The sequence below is a fragment of the Pleurodeles waltl genome, chromosome 12 (genome assembly GCF_031143425.1).
Source record: "Pleurodeles waltl isolate 20211129_DDA chromosome 12, aPleWal1.hap1.20221129, whole genome shotgun sequence".
NCBI classification, from domain to species: Eukaryota; Metazoa; Chordata; class Amphibia; order Caudata; family Salamandridae; genus Pleurodeles; species Pleurodeles waltl.
In genome coordinates this window covers 648,877,960-648,895,483 of record NC_090451.1, presented here as the reverse complement: position 1 = coordinate 648,895,483, position 17,524 = coordinate 648,877,960, and the positions used below count along the sequence as shown (strand labels likewise).

The 17,524-nt window shown below is 42.6% G+C and overlaps 1 long non-coding RNA gene across 3 annotated transcripts in view; it reads left to right on the top strand.

Moving 5' to 3' along the window:
- Nucleotides 1–13,164, top strand: part of LOC138268524 (uncharacterized) — a 144,788-nt gene extending 131,624 nt beyond the window's left edge. For all 3 annotated transcript variants that reach the window (XR_011200024.1, XR_011200022.1, XR_011200023.1), the window contains one exon: nucleotides 12,227–13,164. This is a non-coding gene — a long non-coding RNA (uncharacterized lncRNA). The remainder of the gene's footprint in view (nucleotides 1–12,226) is intronic.
- Nucleotides 13,165–17,524: the final 4,360 nt, after the last annotated feature.

Sequence of the window (17,524 nt, the reverse complement as noted above, 5' to 3'; positions counted from 1 at the left end):
TTGGGGAGTTAACTGTACCTCTGGGGGTGGATTTATCCATGACTGGATCCAGCAGAATGTTGAAATCAGAACCTAAAATCACTGGAAATTTAGAGAGTAATAGATGATTATAGAGGGATTGGAATGGTACTGGATCATCCAAATTAGGGCCATAATAGTCTGCAATCATCCACCAAGTTCTACCAACTTTAATCTCTATTGGTAGCCATCGCCCTTTGGGGTCCATGGCTATCATACCTAAAGTTGCCTTTATGGTTTTTCTAGTTAAAATGGCGATACCTCTCACCACTTCTGTCTGTTTTGTAACCAAGCAATGGTCTATCCATCTAAACTCTTTGAGTATTTTTTCCCATTCACCATACAATAAATGAGTCTCTTGCAAAATAATCACTTCCTCCTCTATCCTCTCTAATAACTCAAAATGTTTCCGTCTTCGCCCTCCTACTCTAAGGCCGTTAACATTCCATGACAAATTCTTTAAGAGGCTTACCCCAGTGCTAAACATTGTAATAAAGTTAAAGAATTACACTGATGAAAAACTAGCCCCACGGTGATCTGCACTAGTATCTTATATTCCCTGAGGACCATTATTATTATTTTTTTTTTTCCCTCAGATGCTCCCATACCCAGTGTTACACTACTAATTCTAAAATATACTTGTGATTCTACCCCCACCCTCCCTCTTCCTCCCAGAGGAACCCTCATTTGTGTCACTGGAGTTAAGAAGTTCTATTTCGTGGTGCCAGGAACCTTGAGAAAAAAAATAAAACAATTCACTCTACTGCCTTCATCTGCTCTAAAAGGGAACGCACTTCACCAGGTTCTTATGTTGTACATCTTATTGTTCCACATAATTCTAAGCGCTGTTGGGAATCGCATCTGGACACTTGCCCCGGACGCTCTGAGATCCTGCGTGTATTTCCCCAATTCACATTGCCTGTCCTGTGTTGCCCTAGCAATGTCTGACCTAATACGAAAAAAACAGTCATCCTTAGTAAACTTGTTGACTTTCAAAGCATCTGTCAAAATCTTTTCTTTTATAGAGTAAGATCTAAAGTTAACCAGAATTTTTCTCTGGTTTTTCCTACATGGATTCTTTTTGCATGGATCTTGATGTACTCGCTGAATGTCAACCTTCAGGTTCATACGTTGTAGGTCTGGAAAAAATTCTGTAATTAGTGATATCACAAAGACCTTAATATCCTTCCCTTCAACCTCCTCAGGAACGTTCAATAATCTGATATTATTCCGCCTCAAGTTATTTTCTAAGCTCTCCAGCCTTTCTTGTAACAATTTCTCTTTTGATTTTTATTGCTGAATATCTTGTTTGTTGGAAAATACCTGTTTATCCAAATTTCCAACCGCATATTCTAAAAGCATCATATTTTCTGTTAATGTATTTATTTTGGTTCCCACAATCTTGCATGATGCTCTAATACTTGCCTGATTTTGCTCGGAAATCAAAAACCTTCCTCTAATTTCTTCAGTGAGTGATGTAAGTAACTCAGACATGTTTCAAACATCACTGCTTATCGATTGCATACTAATGGGTAAAGCTACGGGACTTGAACATGAGCCTGACACAGGGGTCTGAGCAGCAATCCCTTGCAGCTCATAAGAAGGAGTGTTTATGCACTGGGTTTTTGAGATATCAGGTATTTCTTCCGCCGTTTCCCTTGCACAGTCTCCAATAATCCCCTCCTTTGGCCTTAGGGAGCAGTCAGTAATTTCTTGCATGGTGCCAGAACCTCTTTTAAAAAGTGAAAATACAGGGGATGTCATGGGGGAGTCCTAGTAACAATATCCCCTTCCAGGTGTTCATTGCTGCCCTTATGAATTGGCTGCATCCGGATATCTTTAATAGGGTCTATACCCTTGTGGCTCATCAGCTTCTGTGTCTCCCTATAGCCCCCCCCCAAAGTTGTTAAAGTCTTGTTGCTGCCACTGCCGCTCTCCTTACCTTTACACTTCTTCTGAGGATAGGGCGCCAAACTCAGAGGGCCCCCTAAGGGTGTTTTCCGTCCTCACACCAGGCTTGGATTCATACCTTCAATACGCCAAAGATTCTCTCCCCCGACTTTATCCGAGGGGAATCCCAGGTGCCTGATAGTGACCGGGGGAAGGAAGCCGACAACCCTACCTCCTTTCCCCCTTGAACTGGATCGTGGCCGAGAAGTGTCGCCCCCGGGTCACGCTCTGTGCCACTTCCGACCACAGCCTGGAGGCACGGAAGCCCCCCCTACACCCTGAGGAGCCGACCAGTGAAACTGAAGCCGACCCCTCCGAGGAGCTCCCACACGCACAATTCAAGCCAGTAATAATAGTGCATTGCCAGCAGCGTTTAAAGGCAGATTACACATTCCTGCCGAGACGTTCCTGGCAGCCCACGACCGCTGCGCTCACTCGGCCGCCATGTTCCCCTCTGAACTCCGAGGTCTCTTTTTAACATTTAAAAAAATGCAAGTTCCATTAATACTAAATAATCCAGGTTTTTACTAAGAAAAGGAGCACTCTAGAACATGATTTCAATTTACAGGCCCATAATGCAAAACTTACCTGAGCAAAGTTTTGCAAATTACATTAGATTTTAGTCTAGTCTAGCAGTCATCTGCCTTGAGGCATTGTTTAAGGTTTGGTTGACTGGATAGCCTGTGAAAAACATCACATCAAACAAATATCCCGTCTGGCGTTTAACAAGTGCATTATAGCCCGTGGCACGTACATTACGGCGTGGGGCATATCCGCCACGTTTTGATGAACTATCCCATACACCAAATTCTAAATTGAGCCTTAATTTTGCTTAGCAGACAATTCCTTGCTCAATATCACGTTCTCTTTTTTGTGGATGCACATTGTCTCTTAAATGTTTTTTACCAAGCTTAAATTTGTATGTGATTGCGGAGTGCCGCGATTATTGTGATACTGGAATTGCAGTCCTTTTAGGTCTGAAACCCCGAACTAAACTTGAACTAATGTGAGGAACTGCTTCTCTCAGCTACTGATTTCTACAGGAATCTCTTTGTCCTGGGCCCAATTTCTAAATGTTTCTTCAATACGAATCCTGTTACTGTGCCGGCATGTGCACATCCATCCAATAGAGATGGCTGAAGTGCTCGGGCATCCAATGAGGTCTCATTTGCTGTGGGCAGGCTGTGCTCTTGTGCAAGACACTTGTGCAAGGGACTGAAGGTGGAGGTCTAGTGTACTTACTATTGCATTTCAAGACAAATCACAGGATACAAGTGTCTTACACTGGGCCACAAGTAATGTGTGCTATGTTCTTAAGTGGTTGTACAATTAATACAAGCCGAATAACTCAATGCTAAGTTATATCTGTGTAACTTCTCCTGGTACAATCATAAACAGAGAAGGTTTAAGGGGAAAGCCAGGTCTAAGATAGGGCATGTTGGGTGCTCAAACACTTGTGACTTTCTGCACTTTAACCCAACTGAGGAATTGACAAATGATTTTAGGTTTATTTTTATATTTACTTTTCTGTTCTCGTAAATTAAGCCCTTTTTAGAAACTCCTGAAACCTGATCACTGACGTTCATGCTTCATACATACACATGACCTGTATGTTTTCGTGCTAGGCTTTGGAGCAGAAGTAAAAACTTCAGGGCGATCTAACCCGCTGCTCTCTCCGCAACGAGCTCCTATGCCATAGGAGGTCAGATGGAAGTGAGACTTCCAGAAAGGCAGTACTTCTGAGAAGGCTTGGGAAGTCAACTGCACATCAAGTTCCAGCCTTAGCAGCCCTGTTACGACATTGTCAAATCTCTCTACAGGTCAATCAAGCTCTGATGGGACCATACAGACCAATCGGATCCCATAATAATTCAGCTGTCAACTTCACAGTGGATACACGGCCCACAAGTGCCAATGGGTGAAAGTGTGTCCAAGTGTGGTGAGCTGGGCATCCAACCACCATTCACTGGTAAGTCATGCCTAGAAAAAGCAAGACTGGTGGAAGTCCTAAGTGCCACTTGCTGTGAGCATCAGACTTCCACAAAATTGTGTTTTTATGGTGGCATAAATTCCGGGATACCATTCATTTACAGCTTTGGGAAGACACAGCCATCAGAGGCTAGGTGTCAGGCCTCCAACAAATCATTAACCGTCTCTAAAACAAGGCACACTACATCACCATCTTACTTAAAGGCAACAGTACTATCTCTGGTTCTCATTGGTTGAAGGCTGCAGTGGCTGTCACCCAATCAGTGCTTGCTGCCCCTCACCTGAAACTGCTTTTGTACTTCCCAAAGAAGCCCTGTTCTTCCCAGCGGTTTACACAGCAGGTTTCTGGCTGGTATCCATAGAGCGAGCTGGTTTATACAGGGCATTGCTACATCCGTTCTTGGCTCTGAACTCTGCAAGAAAGCCGATGAGTAGCAGCACACGTTTTTCTCAGAAGAGCTGGAACTTTGCGATCCCTGACTTTTATAGGTTTTGTTTACATTTCTGGTTCTTGATTGCACATATTGTACACTTTCTTCCTTTCCCAAGTACTTGCTTGTTCTAAATTTTTGGTAATTATTTATTTTTGAATGTATGGGTTTGATCATCACATTGAATTGTATTGTAATTGCACTTGTACAACTCTTCATACCCCTGAAGAAGCTCCAAGCACTGTAGTGGACGGGTAGCAGGCTACACTCCGAGGGATTGCTTTTTTAGACGGTTGCTGAATTTCAGTGTGGTCCTTGTGGTTGCATTTTGGTATTGTTAATGAATGATGTAATTATGTTGTTTGATTAGCCTAGCTGCTTAATGTTGAAAAGAGGAGTGATAGATAGACAGCGTGCATTTCATATTAGTTGGTCGGTGATCACAATATGGTGTTTGAAATTTCGACATACAAAAATAAAGCCTCCACCATATTGACTTCTCCTGTGTCATATTGCTGAGTAGATGTTGAGTTAATATTAGTAAAATTATACCGCCTTAAAGATTTCTACCATGACAATATAGTGGTAGTTGATAGTGAAAATTCAATATTTTTGTAGGTCGACATTAATGACATTCATATTGTGATGGACTACTGTTCTGCAGGTCATATTCAGCAGAGTTGGCCACGCTGCAAGATCTCTACAGGAATCATAATAAATGCAGTGTATAATCCCTGGAAAGACAGGTGAGGGATCCTAAGGAATGAACCCTATACAACCATCAATTGGAAATGACCTTGTGAGTCATTCCACGAGTGAAAAGGAAGAGATCAAATAGACACAATATTAGAGAATTGCAAACATAGTAGATATTCTTTAGGTCCCCCCTCCTGAGTGATATAGGATTGATGTGCCAGAGTGCTGTGGTTACAGAGAGCCAGGTCAGGAGCTCAGAAGCGTACCTCCATTACTGCCATGAGGGAGACACTTATGTTACATGCTGTTCAGCAGGATTGGTCTGTCTAAGATGGATAAAGGCGCATGCTTTGCTGTTGGAAACCAACATAAATGCCTTGTAGGTATAGGCTCCACCTAATCCCTAAATAAGGAATAAGATCATCACGCCAAGTTTAGGAAAATGTTTAAGACTTAATTTTTTGGTCCAACTTAGTGGTATTTTTTTCTCTCTTTCTGTTTGCTTGTTTTTTCATCCTTTCTTTCACAGTTTTTATTTTTTTCCTTTTGTGTGTTGCCATCACAGAGATGTTCCTTGTGGTAGTTTTGCACCTAACACATTTAATTTCATTCATTAATTTTACCCACGAGTGAACAGTGTAGCATCCAACTGATTGCAACGCCAACAAACATAGCTAAAGCCAATAGGTCTTGCCTGTGCACAAGCTATTGGCTTTGCCAATGTGTTTAAGCCATGTTGTACACCAGTGTGGCTGCTGTTCAGCAGGGCTAAAAGTTAGTGGAGTAGAGGAGAGTGGCATGGAGAGGAGTGGCACTGAGTAGAGTGGTGTAGAGTGAAGTAACATAGACTGTTGTGGAGTGGCGCAGAGTGGAGTGGAGTCAGTGGAGAGTCGTAAAATGGAGTGTTGTGGGTTGGAGAAGAGTGGAATGGTGTAGAGTGGCATAGAGTGGCTTAGAGGGAAGGGGCATATACTAGAGCGGTCATAAAGTGGAATACAGTGTTGTTGAGTGTTGTAAAGTGGAGTGGAATGGTGTAAAGTGGAGGGTGGTTGAGTGCAGGGTGGTTGAGTGGAGAGACATAGAGTGGAGGGGCATAGAGTGGAGTAAAGTGTCATAGAGTGGAGTGGCATAGACAGGAGTAGAGTGTTGTAGAGTGAAGTAATGTCAAAGTGTGGAGTGGCCTAGAGTGGAGTATAGTGTCATTCTGTGGAATGGTGTAGAGTGTTGGTAAGTGGCGTGGAGTGTCATAGAGTGGAGTGTCGTAGACTGTCATAGACTGACCTAGCTTAAAGTGAAGTAGAGTGGGGTAGAGTGTCGTAGAGTGGAGTGGCATAGAGTCACAAAGCGTAGAGTGGAGTGTCATAGAGAAACGTGTCATAAAGTGGAATGTTGTAGAGGGTCATAGAGTGCAGGATCATAGAGTGTAGTGTCAGGAGAGGCTTATAGTGGAGTAGAGTGGCCTAGAGTGGGGTAGACTGGTGAGGCATTTAGTGGATTGAAGGAGAGTGTTGTGCTGTAGAGTGGAGTAGAGTGGAGTTGAGTGGCGGAAAGTCAAGGCTGGATTAACCATTATGCAAAATAAACGAGTGGTTCGAGCATCAAGGGAAGGGGGCACCACAGAAATGTTGATTTGCCGGATATGACATGGACCATATGGTGCAAAACTGTAAATGGTGCAGCTGAACCAGGCAGGTTCAACAAAAAGGGGCTCCCACAATAAATGAAAACATTTCATAAATATATATATATATATATATATATATATATAATATTAAAATAGTGATAATAGAGGTTAATGATATCCATTAATCTTGGGAATACAACAAAATTAGAATCTGGCGACTGCCACATGGTGTGAAATTAAAACATGTGCAGATCTGTGTGGATCATTAGCTGACAATCTGTGCACTTCACAAGATGAACTCAGTAGATATGTAGCAGCTATAAAGGAAATGCTACCAGGTGTTGATTACAAGGCACTTCAATCAATCAATCAATCTGTGCTTGTATAGGGCAACTACTCACCCATTAGGGGGTGGGGGGAAGTGTAGCGTTTACCGGTGAGGTGGTTCTTAAAAAAGCCATGTCTTCAGTTCCTTCGTGAAGCTGAGGAGGGAGGTGGTTTGATGTGGATGGGTAGGGCGGTTCCAGGCGGTGGCTGCGAGGTAGGAGATGGAGCGTCCTGCTGTTCTGGTTTTCCTGATGCGGGGTACTTCTGCGAGGGAGAGCTGGGCTGAGTGTAGGGTCCTATGGGGTACGTGGAGGTTGAGTCACAAATGTATCAGAAAGAAGCTACCCAATAACTTTATAAAATAATTGTAGAAGCCAATATTGAGTGTGCCTTTCCAAATGTAGACATTTGCTTTTGTATATTTTTTACGTTAATGGTCACAAATTTCTCAGCTGAGCATTCATTTTATCAGTTGAAGTATATTAAAAATCCGAACAGAACAACTATGCAACAAACACGCTGGATGCCTTATCCCTATTAAGTTTAGAAGCAGAAGTATTTTGTAAGATTGGTTTTGAGACTTTGCAATAAGAAAAGCTAGGAGAAATCTTTTCAAATATAAATAAAGTGGAAGTATACAAAAATAAACATTACTTTCCATCTTAATGTAAGTTTTATTTCATTTCGAAAAAGAAAATGTTATTTTACTGTTTATTATTGTTTATATTTTGAATTAGATATATGTGAAGGCACCAAAATCTTTTAAGGTCATAGGACCTATAAAGGTCTTAATCGGACCCTGAGATGACGGGTAGGTGATATGCCAGTCTTGAACAGAGAATTATGGTCTGTGAGTGCCTTTGGAATTTAGCTCAGAGGTAAAAAGGGCCTTTACTTTGGCTGGCCCTCTGGATGATGTGGTGTGCATTGAAGGCCTGGAGTCTATTGATTACAGTAACTTCAAGTATTGATCTCAATGGTAAACGGAAACAACTGAATAAAATATAAGAAAAAAAACATAAATAATGGTTTGAAAATCGAAAAATTAAATTTTGATGTCACACAGAAAGGTAGGTCCTAGTCCAGAAAGCGACCTTTTCGTGATTTGGTGTGAATCCGTTCAGTGGTTTTCTTGTAATTCACTGGAAAACAAATTTGTGTATATGTCGACGCGCGTAGTTACTTGAAATTCATAGAAATAGAAATTCAACTGTTATAGTTAAAGTTATCTCAAGTAACTATAACTCATGCCCTAAGGTAACTATAACTTGCACCTTCACCATGCACTGTTAATTACCCCAACAATTATGACATTCATGACATCTTTGATAATATAATTGATAATATCAATGTAAAATTTGTAGTAAAACTTTTAACGAAATAATGGCAGGGGTGTGAGTTATACTTACCTCAGGGCACGAGTTATAGTTACTTGTGATAACTCTAACCGTTGAATTTCTTGGTTTTGTACGTTTAAAATGTGAGCCTAACCATAACGTCCCAGTAACCTTTGTTTTTTTAATTGAACTTCTATGTTTTTTTTTAAATTCTGTTTCCTAACTATAACATCCTTGCAACCTTTGTTTTTTCAGTGAATATTTATATATATTCATTGAAAAAAACAAAGGTTACAGGGGTGTTATGGTTAGGTTCTGAATTTACTCGTACAAAACCATAGAAATTAAGAATTCTTTATGACATAATATGTGGCGTAATTATCTGTGGGTGGTGAAGGCGCAGGTTATAGTTACCTTAGGGAGCGAGTCATAGTTGCTTGAAAGAACTCTAACTATAACTGCTGAATTTCTATGGCTTTGTACGAGTAAATTCAGAACCTAACTATAACGTCCCTGTAACCTTTGTTTTTTTCAGTGAATTTCTATGTTTTTTTAACATAAAGCAATTTTAATTACTATGGGCCTGATTCTAACTTTGGAGGACGGTGTTAAACCGTCCCAAAAGTGGCGGATATACCACCTACCGTATTACGAGTCCATTATATCCTATGGAACTCGTAATACGGTAGGTGGTATATCCGCCACTTTTGGGACGGTTTAACACCGTCCTCCAAAGTTAGAATCAGGCCCTATATGTTATTCCAGGCCTGGCTTTGCAGCCAGGCATTGCAGCCAAGCTCTTATGTCCACCCAACCCTGCGCCACACGTGGCCTTTGGCTGTGCACAGCGCAGGTTGACCACAGGGCCTGTCTCTGTCAGTGGATGTGTGAGTGGGTGCGTGAGTCTCTGAGTGGGTCTGAAAGTGGGTGTGTGAGTCTATGAATAGGTCTGAGTGGGTGCATGAGTGTCTGAGTGGGTGTGTGAGTTGGCACCTTAGCTTCTGAGTACACGTATGAGTGAATGAATTAGTGTATGAATGAGTCTGTGTTTTTTCTTTCAAATGTTTCCATAATCTCGAATATTTGGTGAATAACTCACGGAAATTCGCAAAAATTCACAAATTTTCATGAATATCGCATTCTGTGACACAAAATTATATTAAACCTATAATTTGCCACTAAAACACACCTATATCTCACCCAGGGGTCAGGGTACCATCATCCTGACCCTTTATGCCACTTTCAGTTTGAATTTGCACCCCCGGGGACGGTGTCCTGTGAAATAAAATTGCGGTCAGCCAATTGCAACACTTCTTTTTGCACATGTATTTGCGAAATAATTATTCTCAAATAATCATGAATACTACGCGGCCAGAGATATACAAATGTATTTGCCGACAAATATCTCCTAAACTACTAAACAGCTAGCTTTCTGCCAAATTTGGGGTCATTCCATCCAGTTTTTCGGGCTGTAGACGTGTTGACAGGTCCTATGGGAATTAACATGGGAAACATAACAGTTTTTTTTAGCCCCCTTTTTCTCGGCCCCCACTTGACAGATCATCCCAAAACTTCCTTTGTGCAGCAAGAATCACCAGGCCACCTTTTTTGGGAAAATTTTGTGAATATCATCAAATAGTGCCAAAGATATAGGCAAGTCAAAAACGCTTTTTCCTTTTTCTATGGAAACATGGTGCTAACAACAGCGATCTAGTGGCGATATATATATGTGTTCACAATGGCCTTGGTACTATTATTCTTTCAATTGGAGTCCCTTTATCCAGCAGCCACATCAATCCTGATGGTTTCTCACTACAATTTCGGGTGATAGGGGCAGGCTGAACTCATGTGACAAACGTGAGCAGTGTGGGTTGTGAAACGTTACTGTGTTAGTGAAACACAAAACAGCGATCAAGGTATAATGTGTCCCCACTTCCTCCAAAAAAGCTAATTCCATGACAGTGTTTATAAATTCATAAAATGTTTTTTTTTTCCTAATTAATTTAATTTAAGGGGGGTGCTTCTTTTGGGGTGACGTTGTGCTATAATTATAACAATAACACTGTGGCTATTTTTCAGAACCTCTTGAACACATATTCCACTTTTACCATCTTAGTTCTCAAACACTATTGTTTAAACTCAAAGCCCATGTCCTCCCATGCTCAGCTGAGACTAAAGTCTGCTGTTTACACTGGCACCCAACACCTGTCTTAGTAAGCATCCTGTCTACTTTTCTGAAGCTTCTGAGCTTTCAAATCAGGTATCGGGCCCCCTCTCTCCCAAAACAGAAACTGAGGGCCACTTTAGTCTTCCGCCCGCTAGCCCTATTACGAGTTTCCACCCGGTGGCCCAGAGGGAAGCTCACCACAACACTGATGCCGGCTTGTAATCGAGCCAGGGACAATGTTGGGGTCACCCGTCGCGCTTACAGGCAGTGAAAAGCGCAACGAGGCTGTTCATGGGGGCCCCTGCACTGCCCATTCCAAGTGCAGGGACCCCCATGGGGCCCCAAGAAGCCTGTCCCCGCCAGCCTTTGCTTGGGGGGTGAAACCACCATGCAAAATCGGGCAGACACCGGACTCATAATCCCCAGGGCAGTGCTGCTTGCAACAATGTCCTGGCAGATTAAGACTGCCAGCACCGCCAGGCCGTCGGATGGCCTAAAAGCGGGGGTGCTGGTGGTCCGAACATGGCGTTTTCACCACGCTAGTAATGTGGAGGTCAGACCCCCACTTTGGCAGCGATCCGACCGCCACCCCAAGTTTGGTGCTCTTAAGTCTGCCACACTTGTAATGAGAGCCTGAGTCTGTGATCTCTGAAGTCCATCTTGTCATCAGATGGACATTTCCCCCAAAGTAGGCCCAGCAACCCTACTGCCCCAAGGCGATCCATTGTAGGGTTGCCACACCGTCTGGGTTGTCCAAGAGAATATTAGAACATGGGTCCACCTCCCATGGACAATCCAAAAGTTGGCAGCTGAGCAGAATTCGAGTCTCGGCCTGGCTCCTGAGAGAGCGATGGACACTTAACACGCACAACAACTTCATGTTATTCAGAAGCAGAATAAACATCTGAGCGGTACGAAACTTGCTAAATAAATTGACATGGTTCATAAATGTGCCTTCTTAACAAACGCCTACTCTTCAAAGTAAGCCACAGTTATCAGTTCCTGCTTTTTTTGTATGACTTCTGCATATCACTCTGATTTGATCACGATTACAGAGCCAACATCTAGAGCTTTGTGCTAGTTTAATTATCTACAGTCAGAGCCACTGAAATGATGTGATGCTGTAACATTTTCCACATAACTATGGATTTGCAACAATAGTTATCTTATCCATCATCTGTTACATACTCTGCTGATTTGTTCAAAAATATTTTGTTTCTAGCTCTATTTGATTAAAAGTTACTAAAAATGGGGTGACGTGTTCCCCTGCAGTGGAAGGATGTTCGTAAAGGATGACTGGACATCTTTCAGTTGTTTATTACTGTATTTGGTTGTTAATCTGGTACCAACGAGTTACAGTATTTGCCCAGAGACTGGTAATATGTACAAAAAACACAAAATAATTAAACAATACTATCACATTATGCCGCATAGTTTGGCTTTTCTTGCCGCGTAATTTAGGCAACCCTGCCACATAATTTAGTCCTCCACTGCCACATACTTCCAATGGTCCTGCCTATAATCTACATTGTTGTCTACATAATCAATTTCTATAGGTAGACCTGCTTCTGTTTTTTTCCTGGAGCATGTAAACATTTGTGTCAAGTTTTCAAGCCATAGTTTTTTTCTATATGGCACTCCAGTAGTGATGACATCTAAAACAGATTTTCTTTTTTTTTGTATGTAGGTAAATTTGCTTCACTACAAATAGACAGAGTGCCCGTGCCCTTCCACCTATCCTGGTACAATGGTGCAAGAGCCCCTGGAAGCGGCCTGACGCTGAGAAGGTGTGGGACTATGTATATTCTGGAAACAAAGGGCCTATTGGGTTGGAAGCTCAGAAGTGTAAATATTCTGGATGCAGAGACATGCATGTTGTTTGTAGACAGGCATGCACATGTTCTAGAAACACATTCCAGAATGTTCTAGAAGCACAGCTCTTGGAATGCACTACAAACATAGGCTCCGAAACCTGATGATCCGGAGTTGGCTCTAGGATGGTAAGAAAGCAGACATTTGGAAGTATTCACAGATCACCAGATTCTTTTTTTGTGAAATGAAGTCTGCTAGTGATGAGAAAATACATTTCTAAAGAAAATTTGAATTCCACCCTGAAGGAAAACTTGGAAAACTTGTTGAAGACCAACAGGAAAGTCAAAGTATACATTTTTATCTATGACCAGAACCACTGGAATTACATGATTCTGCAGCCCGGGTGGTTACACATAACTATGGATTTGCCATATTGCCATATATATTAAATCATCTACTACATAATCTGAAGTTTTAAGAAAAAGTTTTGCTTGTAAGTCAAGCAGATCAAAATGTACTAAAATTGTGGTGAACTGTATTGCCACTTAGTGGAAGGATCTATGCAAAGGTTGACTGGCCATCTATCAGTTGCTTATTGTTGTATTTGGATTTTAAATTGGTACTAATGAGGTGAAATCTTTACTCTGACAGTGGTAACATGAAAATAGGACAAAATTATGAAGTAATACTATCACAAAATGTGCCGCATTAGGTGGAATAATTTGCCTTTTTCTGCCTGAAATATGGTCCTCCCCTACCACATATACCCAGTGCCCCCGCATATGGCAATAAAACTTTGTAAGAAAGCTTAAAGATTCATGAGAGTTAACGTTCGATACATAATGCATTACATTGTCAAGCTATGTATTTGGGGCAGACAAGGAGAGCCATTGGGGAGGAAGACAAGATGGCTGCCGATGGTACAGGAAACAGTCGTACAGGAGAGGCGTAATTATGTTACCTGTAGAACACGAGGCTTAATCTTGACAGGGCCCACTCTGCCTTCTATCCTTTGGTGTCCGGTACATTGAGTTCCTTTCCATTTGGCGATTAGTAACATCTGTCACTAATTGCCATGCCACTACTTGTACATATAATAAAGTTTGTCCATTCTGTAGCACAATACGGAAATGTACCTCGGTATTGTAAAATAAGTATGCTATGTAATTAGTATAGCGCGTACTGTATTGTCAGTTTCCAAGTTTCAGGGGCAACTACCTGCCTTCTTATTACCACCTTCTCCAGCAATATTCTTAAACCACACCTTGGTTGCAATATAGTGGACTTCCGTTCTCGTGAATTAATTCCTAAAATAAATTCGAATCCATTCCAGGAGAGAGACAAAATGGCGCATCGTGTTTCTAGTTGATATACGGGTAAATGGATGAGCAATTGAATGACCATTTAAAAAGTACGAACAGCTATTTAAAGGACTGTGTGCTCACCTAGGGTGGCTTATCCGACTGACCTACAGACGGGGTTGTTTGTGCGGAAAATAAAACGGCAGAACAACATGTTGACTGTCAACAATAGCCGGGCCTTATCTCGGTTTCCCCAGCGCCTCCAGGCACCCGGGCAGGCTGCCGCAGGAAAGAGGCTGACTTCATCGTTCGTCATCAGAGGTAGCAGAGCCGAGATCTACAAATAATTCACCCGCTGAAAAAGATTAGCCCTGCCAGCCATCAGTCAGTGTGTCCTGGGTATTTTTGTCCCCACTCCCAGTTTCAGGTTTATGTACTTGCCGTCATGACCACAGGCCCCTCGACTTTGTTTTCTAGAACGCTTGCTTGTTTTCCGGAAGTGATTTCAAAATCTCAAACGCCACAGGAGCTACTGCCTGTCTGTTCTTTGCTTAAACTGTGACTATAGAGCTGGGCTTGTCCTAAAACATTCTGAGTTGTTTGCAGTCTTTTCCAATTACTTTATAGAACCAATGTGAATTATTTTTATGAACAATAAATTCCTAAATTTTATTTCCATCAAAATGGTACACTGGAATGCGGCCTGAAGCTGAGATTAATTCAAACATTCATCCAATTCTTCAGTTTCTCTCCTTCTCTGTGAGTGTTCATACGTGGGATGGTTACCAGCCCCCCTCGGCCCCATCCCTCCCCATCCAGATGTGGGATCTGCGGTTCCCTGTGATTTATGGTTCGAGTTTCCCAACAACCCGGAACCATGTTTGGGTTTTCTTGTGTTCCTATAAAGAAGTTACAAGGCCTGTCAGTTTGGGTTAAACTGTTTGTTTCAGGGCGGTGCCAAGACAGGGCTTCATATGGCTAGCCTATGTCTACTGGGTCACAGAGAGCAGTAAAACGGTGGCTTAGAACAGTGGTTCCCAACCTTTTGACTTATGTGGACCCCCACTTATCAATACTTAAACCTGGAGACCACCATTGAATTATTATTGGAATCCGAGGACCCCTCACTGACTCATTACTGAAAGCTGGAGACCTAATCTGTTAATATTATTTAATTTTCTAAGCAGTCACGGACCCCCTGAGGAGGCTTTGCGTACCCCCAGGGGTCCCAGGAGCACAGATTGGGAATCACTGTCTTAGAATGTAGCCCAGAGTAGTTACCAGTCACTGAGATTATTTAAGCATTCCACTCACCGAGTAAATTACTGAGCATTCCGCTTGAAAGATTTGATTAGATTTTTTGGTTTTATATAGCGCTAGAATGCCCTGGGGCGCCTTGGCGCTGCTGCTGTCATAGGTAGAAGAAGTGGCGAAAAAGAAAGAGAGTAACATCAGGCGACTGAAGAGCTAGGGCTTAAGAGATTTCCTGAAGGAAAATAGATCTTGGCAGTGTAAATTAATGGGGAGGGAGTTCCACAATTTAGCCACCCTCAGGAAGAAACTCCTACCTCTCCATGATGCTCACCTGGGCCTGGGCAGCACTAGGCACTTGGCTTCTGAGAATCTGAGCTTCTGGGACGGGGTGTACCAGATAAATCTGTACAAAGATAACCTGTGCTGATGTTGTGCAGTGCCTTAAAAGCTATACAAAGAGCTTTAAATTCTATTCGTTAAGCCACCGGAAGCCAGAGTAGCTTAATCAAAGCCTGAGACACAGACTGATATTTTGGAACTTCTAATACGAGCCGGGCTGATGCATTCTGTAGCATCTGAAGTTTATGGAGAAGTCTTGTCTGGATGCCCATTAATAGAGCATTACTGTAGTCTAATTTGACTAGGGCAAGATTGGTGACCACTTTTTTGGAGATCTGAGGGAATGAAGAGACAGATTTTCCTAATAATTTTTAAGGTAAAAAATACTGGTAGAGTGGCAATGCACAGGAACTGCTACCAGCCTTTAGTGGATGAACCCATGGGGATTTGAGCTAACCCATAGAAGGAGTGTGCTTCTGAAATTTCAGAAGGGCTTAGTCAGACCTGGCCACAGGAGCATCACTAACAGAGAGCATTAGGGTGTCACAGAGAAGCCGGGACTACAAATAGTGTATCTGTGATTACATGAGTGAGATGGCCACAATAGGCCAATTGCATCCTTAACTATGCCACTGTCCAACAAGTGACCCACTCTATCTTGCCCCTAATGGTCTTTCAGACTCACCAGCCCCTTTTAAACTCTCTGAATTTCCCTATAAGATGCTCTTTGATTTGGGCAGTGACTTATGAAAGTGATGTACTGAGAGTTTAGTTAATTCTTTCAATGCACTTATTTCACTTTTCTAGCTGAATGTTGGATCACTGGTGAGGCTCTTTCCGACCTCGTAGGCCTTGGGAGTGCCCTATGTGTGAGATGTGGGAAAGTGGCATAGCCAGTGTGTCATGGACCCTGGTGCAAAGAAGGAAATGGGGTCCCTGGCTGCTGTTTGAATTATAAAATACAGCAATGAGAAGGGTTCAGTGGGCCCTGCAAACCCTTGGGCCCAGGTCCCACTGCACCTGCTGCACCATTGGAAGCTGTGCCCCTGTGGGAGGGGCTGTGCCTCACACCATCTCAGTCTGAGTTCAAATCATACTTTGGATTGTCTGGCTATTTGGGGAAGTTAGGTGGGTAAAGAGGGTCCGGAAAAGCCACCAATTATGTATTTATTACACGTTTATATTGCGTTGGCCTAGCCGCGTGAGCACTTTATAATTATCAATCAACAGAAAATGCGGTGCGATAGTGGTCAGCCTCAATTATAGCAAAAACGGCAGCGGCTGAGTGAGGAAAAGTTAATCCAGGGCGGCGTGGAAGGGGGAGCGAGGGTGAAAACGTAACATGGCCATTCTAATATTATAGTTTTATAGAAAGGTTTAATATAAATGAGTTTGTGTGGCTGTCTGTAGTGACAAGTGTTGTTATTTTGGGGTACTCTGTCCTGTGGCACAAAAGCTCTGTTTGTTAGGGTCGAGCCTGAGTCGCATGCGCTTGCGCATGCGTTTCGCTTGCAAGACGCTTTAGGAGTTAGAAAAGGGCTCGGAGCCCCGTCCATGTCATGTTAGTGTCTTTCATTGGTTCGTGGGCTTGCCTGTTAAAATCTGCTTGCTTTCATTAGTGGAAGGCACGCATACATCATGCCTTTTCCGGTGGTTAGCCCTCCTTGAGCACAGCGACCAAGTACTGAAAACATGCAAGGGTCGCTGTTTCCCTTCAGGTTTGTGGACTACTTTTTATCTTTTGTTTGCAGCGCGATCTTGTTTGACAGAAGTCCAGCGCTTTGCATAACATCGACCCTGTTACATAGTTAATTGCACTTTTGGGGTTACGTAGATAAATGCACCTTAGCCGATAGGTTTCACTACGAGTGAACTGTAGCAGCGCGATCGCGCTGTTTTTTTCCATTCAATGTGGCAAGAAAAATCCGGTAGGTAGTTTACAACTGCTAATAGCTGTAACTGGGAGAAATGCAATACCCTATTGCATTGCAAATGCTTGTTTACTCCAGATTTCGCTTTCTCTACAGTTCCTAAAAGCGACTTCGTTCTCAGCTTGCGCTGTATAAATTCCTTCCAGCCTCAGCAAGGGGAACGCAGAGTACTAAAGTCGCCTGACATATGTCTGAAAAAATGCGTGGCATCCAGGCCTGTGGACCGAGGCCCACCGCATTTCAGAGTATCCTCAATCCTGCTCGCGCAGCCTGTACCACCACCAGAAGGAGGGGTGTAGGGCAAAGTAGGAGGCTTTTACTGCTCTCTTCTTACCAGAAGCCCAATAT